At 43.0% G+C, this 4,774-nt stretch overlaps 1 long non-coding RNA gene across 1 annotated transcript; it reads right to left on the bottom strand.

The window, feature by feature from the left end:
* Positions 1 to 357: 357 nt before the first annotated feature.
* LOC119019794 lies at positions 358 to 2,639 on the bottom strand. The gene is made up of 2 exons (XR_005075156.1): positions 2,296 to 2,639; positions 358 to 895 (listed from the first exon to the last, which is right to left on the bottom strand). It is a non-coding gene; the product is annotated as an uncharacterized LOC119019794 (long non-coding RNA).
* Positions 2,640 to 4,774: the final 2,135 nt, after the last annotated feature.

The raw sequence follows: 4,774 nt of genomic DNA, 5'->3' as shown, positions 1-4,774 counted from the left end.
TAAAGAGACAGACGTGATTGCAGTGAAGTTGCTTGACTTCACACTCAATCGGTCAGTCAGTAATTCTTAAAGCAGTTTGTGAATGGGAAGTGGGGTTTTTTTGTCTTGCTTTTAGAGAACACAGTCAGCATGTTAAGACCTTTACACACCGGGGATGTGATGGCACAAAAATGCAAAATACTCTCCTGCAAATTAGAGTTAGGATTGATCCACTATTTGGAGTTGTGATTTGACATCTGTTCTACAGAGCATGATTATGCGATGCCTTAAATTACTGTGCAAAAGATCTGGAAAATCAACCACAGTCATCTTCCACTGTTAGAGGTATTTTTGGGGGGGAGTTATTCGTACTCAAAATTTTCAAGCCCCCTGAGGCAGTGTGATTTGTTGTTCTGAGCTATATAAGTGAAACTGATTTGATCATGTAATACTGGCATTCGATGTGTAAGTACTCGTGACAAAAACAGCAGTTTGATGAACTATATCGACATGACAATCAATCTCAGAAATCACCTGTTTGTGAAGGCGTTCAAAAGAAGCCGATGGTTTCTCTGTATCTGTGTGTTTGTCTGCTACATAAAATTCTCAGTTGAACATGAAGTGCTCTTTCAAGAAGTAAAAAAAATAATAAAAAAAATAAAATGCAGTGCCCCCCTGTGTTATTTCTTCAACAGCAGCTGCTGCTTTGAAAATTTTCTTGAAAATGCCAGCCCTCGACAGCGTCTTCAAAGTTCAAGAGTTGGCTGGGTGTTGAGATTCATCTTCCTTTAGCCGACATCCACCCGGCACTGCAGTATATTCATCCACCCCTGCATCTGTCCCGTGCACGCAGGGAGAGTCATCAATTTGGAAAACTTTACCTTTGGTATTTACTGTGCGAAGGCTTGTTCCAGTACTGTGGGCAAAAATGCCAAAGGTGCTTGAGTTACAATCTCTGAAAAAACTTTGTATAAATCAGTAGTCCAAAGTTCTGAAACTGCTTGAAGGTGCATAACAATATGTGATATCTTGTAATGAATACACAGCATTAACTCGGGAGGGTTGATAATATATAGTTGCAGTTGTGACATTGTGGAAGCTGAAACCTTGTATTAAGAATTCTGGATCTGCTAGCAAAGTCTTCTTGTACCTTTCTATTTGAAAATATATGATAATAATAATATAATGTGTTATTGTCACATAGAGCACCTCTGTGTCTGGCAGTGACAACAGAATGTAAAGCACCACCATGAAGCCAAAGAGGAACATTAACATTCTGCTGTTAACTTGTTGAGCAACCCAGCCCCACCTAAATCCACAGGGAGATGGTGTGTGTGTGTGTGTGTGTGTGTGTGTGTGTGTGTGTGTGTGTGTGTGTGTGTGCGCGGTGTGTAGGATTTGCTTTGTCCTTCTATCTCTACAGTGAGTCACAGGATTGAAACGCTGCTTTGAAGCCTCTGGAGTTTCCCCCCTGCACGAGGCAGGGCTGTGCTTTAACACTTGCCACACTTCACAGGTCTTTGCTTAATGCCTTGCTTTCCACGTCAACACGGTTCAACTTGAATAGCCTTTTAAAACCATGTGCCTGCAATAGTTAGCGTGATGGAATGGTGGGAGGACAGCACAGTTTTACTCTGCTAATGGTTACTGTCATGGACAGAGATCAGAGATTTCCCATGATCAAGGTCGCAGGTCATCGGGCGCTACTGGGTGCACCTGTGATGCTCACCTGTTCAGTGGGTTGTGTGTCTCCAGGGAGTCAACGCCATCAGTTGGCTTTGTGTTTGAGAGACTTTCAGATTATACTTTTTGGCCAGTTTCCATACATTTGGTTTCCCCCTCTGTCCAGTGATTCCCCATCGCCACCCTCTACACACTTTCACCCCTTTTGTAATCTGTGCAGTGTTTGTCAAGTTTCCCAACCTATGACTTCCTAGGGAAATGTTTTGTCGGTCGCTTTGGCATCATTAAATAGTTTGTTCACTGCACTAAAACATGGTTTTGAGAAGCCCACTAGGGAGGCACACAAAAATAGGTTGACCTACTGCAAATTGCTCGCTAGTTTGGCATTGCAGTGACAGCAGGAAGCAGGAGAGATGCAGTAAAACAGACGGTGGTGACTTGGTTTGTTGGAGAGACAGATCCTCACTGATTACTCTGAGCCCAAATCTGAATGTGTAGGTGAGGAGGGTGAAAGTGAAGGGGAGGGGGGGAATCTCGCTGAACCTGTTTTTGAAGTGGGGTTAAAAACAGCAAGAGATTAAGCTCAAGATAGGGCAAATTAAGTTTGAGCACATGAGGGTGCAGTTGGCATACCAGGAAGGGCAAGGTGAAAAGGAGTGAGCCATTCGTTTGAGAGAGATGGATCTTGAGGAGCTCCATGTCAAGTCAAGTCAACAGCTTACGCTTGAAGAACTTTGATTTAGCTCTGAACGGCCGGCTTGTGCCCCCACTTCATGAAAGGAGGTGGATGAGTATTTCACTCTCTTCAATTGGGTTGCTTACGCTATGAAGTGGCCAGAGGACTTCAGGCCATTACTACTCCAAAGTGTGTTAATTGCTGTGTTTATGCGCATCTGTCTGTTTCTCAGACTTTCAATTCAAAGACTCTGGAAGAGGCTAGCATTCATTCCCATGAGTTGATACCAGACGCATGTAGGCAGCAGTTCCAAAGGCAAAAAAAAAAAAAAAAACACTGAGCAGGGGAACTGCAACCCCTTTATATAGCCTCCTCAGCTGATTTCATTCAGCTGAGCAAGAACATCACAGGTGAACCCAATAGACCCTGATGACCTGTGATCTAGATCTCCATCCATAACACCCCCCCCCCCACTTAAAAGGCAACAAATCTCACAGGCTTCTTGGCAGAGTGCAAAAACTAATTCCCACTTCGATATAAACTCACAAGGAAATGTTGCCTACAGCAACCAGATGGCTCAAGATGTTAACCCTAACCCCTAACCCTAACCCTAACCCTAACCCCTAACCCTAACCCCTAACCCTAACCCCCCTAACCCTAACCCTAACCCTAACCCTAACCCTATGTCCAAAACACCCAGTGCCATGCAACAGTCCCAAACAAACCTTGAGTACATTTTCATTTTACATCATAGATTTTCTTTTCTTCCTGTCTGAGTGACTTCAACTTCTCCTTTGGTTTGTGGGTCCCATTGTTGATAGAAACCAGCCACAAAAGGCTCTATACTACTTTTATCCCATATGTAGTTGTGCACCCCTTAAATTCACTGTTCTGATGCTAAAATAATATATAAGCACCAGCTAGAGGATTTACAGTTAAAAACAGACAACCCTCTTCCCTAGCAATTCCAAGTGGATTGTTCTAGTGTCCTTTGCAGTAACAGAAATCAACGACACAGAACAAAACAAGAGTTTATTCAGTCATTTAGTCAAAAATTGAGTTGTGAAAACAGATGAAATGAATGTCAGACCGACTGTATCATCAGTGAGTCTTCATTTCGCCAGGAGATTTCATGCCCCGTGGCGGTGAAAACAGTGTTTATAGGGATAAAACCTAAATCCGGGTGGAGTCATTACTCTAAAGCATTTACATTAGGCAATCATAATGATATTTTGAAGCAAAAAACGTGTTTAAATGTAAGATTCAAGCTCTAGGACAAGTTAATGTGACCAACTCCATTGTTGATGAGCAGATAACTGTCAGACAAGTCGAAACTCTGCAATGAAGGAGCACAAGCATGAGAAACCCGACCTATGAAAGTCTCTATAACACACCCTCTCATTTGCTGGTATGGGCGGAATGTAATTTCCACTTTGTTGCAGCTTTACGAAAGACGGGCTTAAAACAGTAATTATCTCCCAACCCAGCGCATTTCAGTGATCATCTAGTAAAACTGCTATGCTATAATGACAGGATGGGGAAGGTTGATGCTGCAGGACTTTTGGACGAGCTCAGGTTCCCGCAGGAATCGCAACCAAAATGCCAAACATTCTCGGGGAGGAGACAGGCTCTGCTGTTGTTTCTGACACCAAGCTATGGATTTATGAACTGAAACATTAATGTTTTATCACCGAGACGCAGATCTGGCCTGAAAACTAAACTGACAAACAGAAGCCTTGCCAATACAGGGGGGAACGGAATTTCACATTAAGTATAGATGAACTGCAGTTGCTCTTCCAGTCTGGTTAACAATGCCACTGAATTTGGCACATTTGTGATTTACATGCTCGTAATTGTTTAGCCGTTATTCTGTGAAATGTTGGTACGTTTTCTGCTCATGTGCACTAGTCCACTGTGTTGGATTTCCTCATGTGGAGCAGTTCTTTCCACTTCAGCCTTATCTTTGCCCTTTATCGGGAGGCTGCCCACACACATGTGATGTTTTTATGAGGGGAGTCAGCAGGTCACTGGCTGCCCCGCTCTGAGGAAGTCACATTCTATCGAGATCACGGAGGAGTTATTATCATAGGCGCTGAAAAAGAAAAGAAAACTAAGTCTTTCAGTCATAATGATCGGCTTGTGATGATCACCCACTGCACATGACAGCCTTTTGCGACAATCCAGCCCCAGCGTGACGCAGGCGGTTCATCTCAGGTCACTACAGCTGATGTATTTGTGTGATTTATGTCTGAATAGATAAAACTTCCCCGCGATTATGCGGCAATTACATGCTTTTAATTTAACATGTGATCCGAACATTTTAAGTACACATCGGAGCTTTGTGCACTTTTTTTTCATTACATTGATTACATCTAGGTATCTCAGTCAGCAGCCTTGACTTGAAGCTTTCATGACAGTACTCGCCTACATACTTCA

This window comes from Acanthopagrus latus, chromosome 5, assembly GCF_904848185.1.
Source record: "Acanthopagrus latus isolate v.2019 chromosome 5, fAcaLat1.1, whole genome shotgun sequence".
NCBI lineage: Eukaryota > Metazoa > Chordata > Actinopteri > Spariformes > Sparidae > Acanthopagrus > Acanthopagrus latus.
The sequence above is the reverse complement of the archived record's forward strand: the minus strand, read 5'-3'. Positions and strand labels throughout refer to the sequence as shown.